The sequence below is a fragment of the Dipodomys spectabilis genome, unplaced genomic scaffold (assembly GCF_019054845.1).
Source record: "Dipodomys spectabilis isolate Male_0828 unplaced genomic scaffold, ASM1905484v1 ptg000070l, whole genome shotgun sequence".
Classification (NCBI taxonomy): domain Eukaryota; kingdom Metazoa; phylum Chordata; class Mammalia; order Rodentia; family Heteromyidae; genus Dipodomys; species Dipodomys spectabilis.
In genome coordinates this window covers 557,468-569,595 of record NW_024870747.1, presented here as the reverse complement: position 1 = coordinate 569,595, position 12,128 = coordinate 557,468, and the positions used below count along the sequence as shown (strand labels likewise).

At 36.2% G+C, this 12,128-nt stretch overlaps 1 non-coding gene across 1 annotated transcript; it reads left to right on the top strand.

Moving 5' to 3' along the window:
- The first annotated feature begins 6,869 nt into the window (after positions 1 to 6,869).
- On the top strand, positions 6,870 to 6,976 carry LOC122109905. The gene has a single exon (XR_006147773.1). It is a non-coding gene; the product is annotated as a U6 spliceosomal RNA (small nuclear RNA).
- Positions 6,977 to 12,128: the final 5,152 nt, after the last annotated feature.

Below are 12,128 nucleotides of genomic sequence, written 5' to 3'. Positions count from 1 at the left end.
ATTTGCAAGAGCTCTGATCTCAAGAATACCACTGGGGGAAAATTGATGCAACTGAGTTTATTGTGGTGTTCTTTGCAGAACAAGGAGGGCATCACAATACCAGAGGTGCAGTATTTTTTCACAGTAGAGATAAGTTATTCATGATGTAAAATAAGGAAATTTTAAGGTGCACCTTACAAGTTGGAAACTGTTGGGCTAGGATGACTTTATGGCATAAAGCTTGGGATTGCTAACTCTTGAAGAATTATTACAGATGCTTCATAGTTTTATCCTTTACAAGAATGTGGCTATTTTTCTGTTGGCTTCTCAATGTGTAACACACCATTGGAAACTGCATCTATTGCAGAATTACATAACATGAAAACAAGTACTGTTTTGAATCTCTCAGGTATGGAATGTTCAGAATTTGAAAATGAGTACTTATTAGTCATAGGAATTTTGAAGAACACATATATTCTTTCCTAACAACTTATTTAATTTTAAAAGTTATGGGTTTCCATAGAATTAAACTGTTTTCCGTTTTCTGTGTATGAAAGTACTAAATTTATTTTTTTCCAAAATATGCAAGTATATTGTGAAGTATATTGTCTAGTTGGATAACATTCAAGCTGACGACCTTCTGATAAAGAAAGGGTAATTAAATCATATTAGATGCCAAATAGTATTGATTTTTAAAATTTTACTATATAAAGAATAATATTAACTATACCAATACAGTGAAATTTTATTTTATGCAGCTTATTTTTTTAAATTTAATTTTATTGTCAAAGTGATGTACAGTCGGGTTACAGTAATTGTAAGGTAGTGAATACATAACTTTTCAAACTTGTTACCCCCTCCCTCACTTTTCTCACAGTTTTCCTTCACCTATGTACCCCTCACAAGTTGTAATGTATATTTACTACATATTGTCTTGTGAGTATTGTTAATGCATTGGTTTGGCCTTTGTCATTTGTGTCACCATTGTGATGTTCCTCTTCCCTTCCCTAATTAAGGTAAATGTATACACAATACACAGGGTACCAAAATCAAATACAGCAAGGGATAAACCAAAGGGGAAAAACCAAAGAAAATAGAAATCACATAATACATAAAAAGCAACAACCGCAAATAATAATCTCTGATTCCATATCTTGGAGTTCATTTTGTTCAACATCAGCTTATGTGGTCATATATATGCATAACAAAGCCACTGGAAAATAATAATTGTATAAATATATCGTGAAAACAACATGTTAACTGTTTTTCATGGTAAGGGGGTATTAGGATTGGTGAATTCGCAGTTTTGATAAAGGAATTTCAAAAGAGTTTTAAAAATATGACACGTAAATTTTAATTGTTCAAACTTTTAAACAACGTAGCCTATTAAGAAAATTTAAAATTGCCTGGGAAAATAGGCTTTCATGCAAAGAAATCCATGGAGATTTAGTGGAGAGGGAGCAATATGAGTGAAGATGACACTAAACAAACAAACCTCAGAAACCTTGCTGTAAACACTGTAGCTTTCCTTGAAAACTGTCCTTACCCAGGAAATATTCTCTCACTGTGTGAAACAAGGTTATAGTGCAATTTAATTCAAATTTCTTTACAAAAAGACATCAAAATTTGTGAATTGACCTTTAATTACCAAACAGTAATTCTCTGAAAAAGATAATTTGGGTCAAAATACTTAGGGAGAAAGTGCCCTCCACAATGAAAAAAGGTATTGGGTTTACACTTTTGGTTTGTAATACTTTCCACAATGTCTTTGCCCGTGAAGCACTGAAACACAGAAAAAAATCTGATTGGATACTTCCAACCAGTGATTTCACATTTCTAATTGGCTCACAAATATAAATCCTTATTAAAATGAGATAGTGAAGACTTCTCTTTTTACATAAGACAAAAAGTTTTTGGTTCAGAAAAGAATTGAGCACATGGAAAAAGTAAGAAAACAGTGTTCTTAGAAGCACTAGCTAAGAAAATTGGCTTCAGCAGTGGAGGGAGGCCAAAACTTTTTGATATAAATTGTAATATTTTTGCTACCTAAAGTGATTTTACAGAGCCGATTTGGCTCACTAAAATGCAGAACGGATTGAGTGAAGACATGAAAATAAATCTCACATCCAAAGAGGCAACTTAAAAGAGTTTTAAAGGAGAAACCATGAAGATGTAGCAGTGGGGGAGGCCTTAGAATCCTTCAGCTTCACTAGACTTGGAGCCAAGAAGCTGTGATTAATTGGAAATCAGGCAAGAGCTAAGAGGAGGACATAGAAGTAGGACATAGAAGCATTGTCCTTTGTAACAGGCACTGCCATCCAAGGTATGGGTGATTGAACTTTATTCTCTGCCATACATCTTGTTGATCAAATGCAAGACTAAGAGAAAAATAATCTATTGAAATAATTTTGCAAAGAATAATTTCACTGTTCCTGATATGGCATCTAAGGACACTCTTAAGTGAGAAGATAAAAGTGGAGTATTCTGCGGTTTCCTCTAAGCATCTTGTTAGCAAAACATATCTTTGAGGTTAGAAGTGATTGAACCAAAAAGTGGTGGAGTACTTATGTTTGTGGGCACTTTAGACACAAGAAGACTTTCTTTTTCTTTCTTTTTTTTTTTTTTTTTGGGTCCAGTCGTGGGACCTGAATTCTGGGCTTGGGCGCTGTCCCTCAGCTCTTCAGCTCAAGGCTCGCGCTCTACCACTTGAGCCACAACGCCACTTCCGGTTTTTTTCTTTTTGCTTATGTGGTGCTGAGGAATCAAACTCATGGCCTCAAGCATGCAAGGCAAGCGCTCCACCACTGAGCCACCTTCCCAGCCCAACACAAGAAGACTTTCAAGGTAAAAGAAAAACGGATATCCAAATATTTGTGATCACAGTTTCTTGGACTGGTTTTTTTGGAGACAAAGTTTTACATTACATTTTGTCCTGATTATCATCAATGTTGGGTTTTTATGGCAACCAAATGCAGGGGTGAAGTTTAATGGACTCCCGTGAACAAGTAAACAGCATGCTAAAAGAAATGGCAAATAATATTTAGTGAATTACTTTCACCAACTACTTTTCCAGAACAAAGAAGGAAATATATAACTCAAAATCAATTGATTTAAAAGTATGAAGAAAGAGTAGTGAAGAGAGATGAAAGAAAACATAGAGAATTGTTTTCTCTCCAGCAGAGTAATGGGTTCTTGATCTTTTCTATTGCATTCTATCTTCACAAGCTATCAAGTGTGGCTCAGGACTGCACTATCCAGTTCAGACAGAGAGAACTCACAGAAGGAAGATAACATTTGCAGCAGATAAAGTTGATTTATAACCTGAGGCAATCTATTTCTCTGTTCTAATTTCTCCCCTACTCCAAACTGCCCTCTTTGAATAATTTTGTTTGCTTGTCCCAAGACTTCCCTTCATTAACTGCTTAAAATTTTGAGAGGTCATATTCATACTCTCTAGAGATTGCTGTTTGGTTGTAATTTTTGTGTGATTTTTCACTGAATTTCAAAAGGTTGTGCAAGTGTGTTACAGTTAAATATGTCCATCTAATTGTCCAATGCTCCTGGATGAGATTCACTCCTATCATTGTCAACCAACTCCTTCTCCAAAATTTATTTCAGATTTACCACTTCCTTTATCACATGTGTACATTGATATTCTAGCTGTACTTGCCCCTTGTTCCATTTTTCATTCATTCTATGTATTTACTATTATTCCTCTCTGGCTTCAACTTCCTGATAATCATTCTGTTAAACTGTCTGTTAATAGTTTAAAAGGTTTATATACATTCCATGGAGTTTCAATCCTGCATATACTTGAACTTATGTCATCTTATATTTCCATAATTCATTCATCTGCTATAAGAATTCATAAGACTGGAGACATGAAGCACCTAGACATGATTTAATTCTCATCCATTTGGAAGATTAATCTTTAGTCAACAAGAAAGTTTAAAAATGGTTTAGAATGTATTCCAAACTACCAATTTTATAAATGGCTTTGTACAATGGTGTGTGATTATTTTGTTATACATGGGATAATATTTTCTACTACATTTAAGTTTTGGAAAAAAGAAAATTAAAATTTAATATTATAGAGGAATATGATAGAAATAAAAGACAGATTTTATGTTTGTCACATCTCTGATGAGTACCCATATTCAAGACTTACTATGTTAGACAGATAGGGAAAACATAAAATAACATATGATAAGGCAACTATTTGGGACTTTTTAAAATGTACCTTATTAAATAATGAAATTTACTTTATTAGGTAACGTTTGGGTTTGAAATATGGGAGGCTGAGATATTTAACAAATTTTGAAAGACACCTAATGAATAACACAAACGGTGGGTGGTACTATTTCTACAGTTTAATGAATGGTTGAACCTGATTGGCATTAGTGCTCGGTAAGTAAATCAACTCTACTGTAACTCTATTGTAACTCTATTGCCACTAAGTATCATCTATTTGTCAAATGTTATTTTGGTGAATGTGATTTTTTTTGGTAGGTCGTGGGGCTTGAACTCTGGGCTTGGGCACTGTCCCTGTGCTGTTCAGCTCAAGGGGAGCACTTTACCACTTGAGCCACAGTGCCACTTCTGATATTTGAGTGGTTTATTGGAGATAAGAGTCTAACCGACTTTCCTGCCCGGGCTGGCTTTGAACCGTGATCCTCAGATCTCAGCCTCCTGAGTATTTAGGATTACATGCATGAGCCACTAGCACCTGGTTTGCGAATTTGATGTTTCAAAGTTTATTTGAAAAAGAATACACTTTCAGGAGATTAAATATTTTGAGAATGACAACATTTTTATACCACAGAACCAAGTTTTACTGAAGTACCTGTGTATTTTTTTATTGTGAAAATACTGTACACAGGGGTTACAATTACATGGACAAGATAATGAGTGCATTTCTTATCAAGCTTTGTAGCCTCCTCCTTTGTTTCCCCTTCCCATCCCTTCGCATCCTCCCCCTGCTCCCCCGACACGATCCTCCCCACCACCACCCCCCCCGGACCAAAGTTGTAAAGTTTGTTTTTGACATGGCAACTTGTACATCTCACAGTGTTATTCAGCAATAAGGATCTTCTCAATTAATGGTTTTTTTGTGAATTACATTTGACCTCTAAGTCAAGTTTTCCTGGCCTTTATAGACCAATTGGGGATCTATCCTTCCAGGAGCTATTTTTCTGGCCCACTTATGCTGGACTGAAATTGTTCATTAATCATTAGGGGAGGGGTATTAAAAATAATCTTGTGACACTTTGTGATCTTGTTCACTCATATGGGCTGGTCATTTGTAAATTGAAAGTTTGAATTGCAGTACTTTCTCTTAGATTTTGTGATCTCATCCTTCATTTTAAGTTGACTTGCATTTCACTATTGCTTACTGCTAATTCCTGCTTCTCAAGGAATTGAGGCCCTGAAATATTATAGGAAATGAGAAATTGACATGGATCTTCAATTACTTTCTATTGGCAGGTTGCCTGGGCCTAGTAGAGAAGTCTTGACCCTGTTATCTGATGATGTGGGTAACTGGGACATGGGATCCTAGAACCCATACATTTTGCAGAAGATAAATATCTTGCATACATGATATCAGAAAAATTTGCGTATAATCAATAGGTATGCTTCAGAAATATGGAGAAAAACAGTTTGGAACCAGCGAGTTAAAACAATAAACAGAGCAGCAGAGTAAAATCCTTTATAGTTTAGAGGAAAACAACATTTTTTTTTACCATGTGAATTCAGAAGAACAAGAACACTTAGAAGTGTTCTTTTGATACTTTTCATATTCTCATATGTATTCTAAACCTAATTATTTATATTCCAATTCTCTTTATTGGAATAAATAATTATCAATTTATTTGTCAAATTATCAATTTATTTTATTAAGGTTCACTGTGTGAAATATGAAATCAGCACATATAAATATAAAATATCTAACTATATATAATATAATAAAAAGGGCACATGTTTTGCATTGTTCTGTTGTGGTTAGGGTATCAAAGACAACTCTGTTTTAAAGTATTATTGCATTATCTGTACCTCAGTGTTAGGTAGAGTTAGACCTAAAGCTTTAACATTTGTAGAGGCAAGAGGAAACACTGTGATTAAAACATTACCAATTTAAGGCCTAATAATGAGGAGAAACATGGACTTCTCCTGGAGCTATGGAAATATTTGGTGATAGAAAGTCAGTAGTGTAAGTTCCTGCCTGGTTGGAAGGTAGACAGGCCAGACATCAGGAAATCATGCATATGAAGAATTTTTTCACCTTGGCGTTAACCTACTTTTGAAATGGTAGGTATAATAAACACTTAAATTTTGATAAAATACCTTCTAGTCTGAACAGTTCTGTCCGAAATGTTCATCTCTCTATGATCCCTTGTAACTAAGATTAGTTTTGTTCCAGTAAGACAATCTATGCTGTCAGGGTAGGATATTCTGGTTCGTCTGTTCCTACATGGAAGAAGGATAAAGGGTCAGGTAGACATTTGTGCCAGTAAGACCTCATTTGGGAAAATTTAAGCTGGAGAAGTTTAGAAGTAGCTCTTAAGCAAGGCTTACTTTGAAACTATTAGCTCCACAAAGCTAACTCAGTTACATAAATAAGTACTTGAAAAAGCCATCACCTTAGGACCTAGCTATAAGTGCTTCAAAGTATGATCAAATCTAAAATGAAAAAGCCTTAAAATTGTCATTGACAAAAAACACAAATGAGAGCAATTGACTGAACAATATAATTTTTTTCCACTATACACATTATTTTAGGGAAATAAGATCAATAGTATTGTTAGGAACAATAAGGTTTCCTTGCTACAAATAGGCACCCAAGGATATAAGCCTGTATAAAGATTGCATCATTAATTACTTAAATTTAGAGGATACTACCTGCTTCAGTAGTACGTATACCCAAATTACAACAATACAGAGATTAACATGACACTTGCACAAGGATAATATGGAAATATGTGAAGTATTCCATATTTTTCATTCTTCAGTTGCAGAAATGAAAAACAGTTATTAAGAAGTTGATTCCAAAATTACAAACGTAACAATATATGCAAGTGTTAGAATTAAACATTAGTTTGACATCAGCGTATTAAATCTTCACCTTAGAAAGGCCTTTACATAGAATAACCTTTACAAAACTTTTGAAATTAGTTAACATTGTCATTTTATCCCAAAGAAACATACTACTATAAGAACCTAGAAAAAGGGACTGGGAAGGTGGCTCAGTGGTAGAGAGCTTGCCTTGCATGCTTGAGGCCCTGTGTTCGATTCCTCAGCACAACATAAGCAAAAAAAAGCCAGAAGTGGCGCTGTGGCTCAAGTGGTAGAGTGCTAGCCTTGAGCTGAAGAGCTGAGGTACAGCATCCAGGCCCAGAGTTCAGGCCCACGACTGGACCAAAAAACAAAAACAAAAACAAGAACCTAGAAAAAAGTAATCTTAAATTTTCTATATGGAATGCAATCTGAAAGGACACATTTATTAATAAATATATATATTATAAAACAATGTTGAATTCAAAGTATATCTAGGAAAGAATGAAATAGATTATGGATATTATGCAAACACAGAATATAGAATATTTTAAAATATACTTTTTTCAGAAAAGAACCAGAAATATCTTTAGTTTCTGTACCACTCATTTCAACAGATAAGATCAAATTATTTCTGATTAAAAAATCTTAAACTGTGCAGAAATCATTACAGATGTACACAAACAACTCACATTTTGACATCAAAGCCAGGCAATTCACTTGGAAAAATTCCACGGAATTTTTACATTAAGATATTGCTGTTATTTGGATTGTGAAAATATTTTGTATGGACACAAAGAATGGACTGGCATTTTGATGTTTAAGAAACGTAACTGATATCTTAACTATGCTAAATAATGCTGCAATGAACATAGTTGTTCTGGTAGCTTTAGTATGGTCTTGTTTGATGCCTCTAAGTAGATGAATGGATTAAGAAAATAGAATCCTATGGAATGGAATTTTATGCCTCCCTCAGAAAGAATGACATTGCCCCATTTGTTAGGAAATGGAAAGACTTGGAAAACAATATATTAAGTGAAGTAAGCCAGGCCCAAAGAAACGTATATCCTATGGTTTCCCTTATTTGCAATAACTAGTATATGTCTGAGACAAGCAGAAATGGTCAGATAAGTTGATGTTAGGTGAAATGAACCCCAAGATAAGGATTCGAATGTTTTTTTTTCTTTCTTGCAATTGTTTCTAACATATTTATAAGATGATTTCTTTGTTGCTTTGTATGTCCCTCTACCACCGTATAACCCCCGCTTTAATTGTATTTGGTGTTGGTATGATTTGTGGAGGGGAAGGAAAAAAACAAATTGTTTAAATAGGGATACAGGTTGACCCATTGCAACAATGAGATATACAAGATGTCATGTAGAAAAACGAACTTTACAACTTTGGCCAGGGGGAGGGTTAGTGAGGGGGGAGGGGAGTAGGGGGAAGATGAGAAGTTATGGGAAGGGGAAATAAAGGAGGAGCCAACAATGCTTGGTAAGAAATGTACTCATTACCTTGCCCATGTAATTTTAACCCCTCTGTATGGTGTTTTCACAGTAAAATAATAAAATTCAACAAAAAAAAGATAAAAGAAAAGAAACTTATCCGAAACATTACAATTTAATAGAACAATTTGTACAGCCTTCCACAACTTCAAAGAGGTAGTGATGCATACTTATCCTTTTGGTAATATCAAAGGCAGTTTCTTCCAAGTTGTTCTTCAGACCTGGTTTGATATAATGTTTCAAGAGAAGGAGATCCAGTGTATTTTTGCTATCTATATTCCCAGGAGCAAGATGCAAGGGAGTCAAGAGGCGTTTAGTTTGGGCATTGGTATCTGCATCATGATGAAGTAAGAAAGACACCACACTGGTATTATTACACGAGTAAACACTGCACAGGTGTGTCCAGCCATTAACAATTTTTGCATGAATATCTGCTGCTTGAGCCACCAACTCATGGACAATGTATAAGTGTCCACTGTAGGCTTCCCGATGAAGAGGGGTATATTCATTGTCATCCCTAGTATTCACATGAGTGGCCTTTATGGAAGGTAGTCAGAACACTCTACTAAGCCGATTATTTTCAGCAGCTCAAAGAAGAAATTTGCTTGATCCTACTCCATTTTTTTTCTTGCAATTTATACGATTTCTCACTTTTTCATTTTGTTACTCATCGTCATGACTAGAGACTTTCAGTGCCAGTGGGAATAAGGTGTCCATGTATTTCCCCAATATTTCATATTTTTTGAACTTGTGGGAAAAATACAGTGAATTTTCTGCATCTTTTTTTTCATGATGATTTATTTTCTCTTTTTACATTTTTATTATTCTAAATCATTCTAACTGGAAAGTTGGGAATTGATGGAGAGCCGAGGAAAGATGTTCCTCCGTATTCAAATGTACAGACTGAAAATGAGGATCACTGTTGTCTTCATGTGCAGCTTCTTCCAGGAATGAGAAAATAGAAGGTGGCTCAGGGGTAGAGTGTTTGCCTAGCATGTACGAGCAATGGCAGGTCATGTCCACTTTGCAGCCTTGTCATTCAGACCCACGGTGCAAAGAAAAAGACGTAATACCCCAGCCCTCTGAAGCTTGCCACTTTTTGTGGTATCCTGCTTTATTTCTTCCTGCAAACCCTCAGGGCCTAGGATCCCAGGATCGGGTATGGGTCCAGAGACTGCATCACAGCCTAGGGTGATGGAAGCTGAGTCAGAGTTGCCACAACCTGAGTTCAAGCCCCGTGGTTGGCAAAATAAAGAATAAATAAAACAATTAATTAACTATTTAACTAAATTAAAAAGAAATAAACCTCTCTAGTTTGGAATTTCTGCCAGTTTCCTTCCTTAGCCTGGGATTTGAACTCAGGGTCTTGGTAAATCTGTAGCAATGTGAGGGTAGGTGCAGAGTTGCCACTACTTGAGTTCAAACCCCGTGCCAGCCAAAAATAAAAAAAAAGTCACTGAGCTCTGCAGGGGGAGTAGTTGTGGAGATGGGAGGGAAGGGATGGTAGGGGGAAAACAAACAAAGAGGAGGCAAAAATGCTCAATAGGAAATGAACTCATGACCTTGCTCATGTAACTGTGATCCCTCTGTACAACATTTTTTGCAATAAAAATGTACAAAAAAAGAAACAATGTAGTGCTCAGAGAAGCACTTTGGAGGTAAGGTAAGGATGTCTGAAAAGCTGTACAAAATTCTACAGTTCTTTTTAAAAAAATGCTCTTTATGGAACTTAATGAACATAACTGCTTTCATTAAAAAAATTAAGCCACTGTCATGGAACTGGGGCCAGTATTTCTGTAATTGCTGCGATTTGATCTCACCCTCCAGGTAACTCTTTTGCACCATGGGTGAAGGGGAAGCTTACTGTCTTTGAGGAAAAAAATTCAGGCTAGAGTTCTGAGGCCCCAAATGAATGCCCTGCAATGGAAAAAAATATTTCTATACATGTGTAATATATGATATATACTTACATATGTATGTTTATTACATATTATTTTTATTATTGATTTTGTATTTTATTTTTTATTTGATTCATTTATTTATTGTTTATTGTATTTAGTATTACTGTACACATAATATTTAGTACATGTTTTACATCTATTATAAAATGATTCACAATAATTTAGGACATTGACTCATTTTCATTTATACTTTATTAAGTTTTGAAACATGATACATAATTAAATGGAAGCATTTGTTACAGTCTTCACATGTTTAGAGTCTCTCCCACAGATGAGTTTTGTCTTCTTTATCTTTGGACACCTTCCTATAGGGATTTCGTTAGATGATTTATAATCAGAGGCCTTTTCTTGAGGATAGGCAAGTTGAGGAATAAAATTGTAAGGGTGGGGCTAGAATTGTGACTTAGTGGTAAGGAGCTTGCTCAGCATGCATGAATCCCATGGTTTGAATCCTCAGTACCACATACTTAGAAAAACTCAGAAGCTGTGGAGTGGCTCAAGTGGTAGATCTCTATTCTTGAGAAAAAGAAGCTCAGAGACAGTACCCAGGCCATAAGATCAAGCCCCAGGACTTTCAAAAATAAAAGGCCAGATTCTGGTGGCTCACATCTGGAAAAGTAGGAAAGCCTGTTAGACTCTTATCTCCAATGAACCACCAAAAGACACTGTGGCTCAATTGGTAGTGTTTGCCTTGAGCTGAAGGGCTCAGGGACAGTGCCCAGGCTTGAGTTCGAGACACACAACTGGAAAAAAGTGAGGGTTAATCAAAGTATTTTTCCTATTTGCTAATTAAGAGAATGTTCTCTGGAAAATGAATGCTGATGTATACCAGAATTGGAGTCAGAGCTCAAGGTTCAAGTTTAGTAGATCCATATGCCCAGCCTCTGAGACTCTAGCATTATAACCTTGTGTGCTACAGGGTTCTGAAAGAGTTAATATGCTCCCCAAGCCCTTTGTGATAAGCAGTTGACTTGTACTGAAAATGTCATTACAGTTCTGAACCTAGCAGAGAATCAGTTGCTCACGCCCATCACCCTAGCTTAGGAGGCTGAGGTCTCAGGATCACAGGGTAAAGTCAGCCAGAGTAGGAAAGACTATGACACTCTGACTTCCACTTCTGAAAGGTCAGATGTTCAAGAGCTTCCTGGGTTTCCCTTGGTGATGAGAATTTACTTGCACTCTAAATGTTCTTACAGTTCTCAAGCTATAGAAGCAGGAAAGAAACATTATTGACCCATCCTGGGTTCAAATTAAGTTCTCATGGTCCAAGCCCTAGCCCTGTTAGCAGGAAGAACTCCACTGTATCACTGTATTTGAAGGACAGAAAATAGTTGCAAAAGCCAGGCTGGGTGAAGAGACCAAGGCCTGCAGGATTAGGAGGCAGAAAAGACACACTCAACAGGAAAGTGAGCTGCAAAACCACTTATTCATTCCAGGCACAACCAGCAACGGGGGGGGGGGGGGGGGGGGACTTCAAACATTTGTTAGAGTTACACCAGGGTCAGGCTTTTCTCAGCCTCTTCAAACAATGACTGATTAACCTTCCTCCCTCAGGTGAAGGGAGCCTCAAGCTATCTTTAGGTTACCAATACAGAGCCAGTTTAGTGTGTGAGTGTGTGTGGGGGGGGGGGGG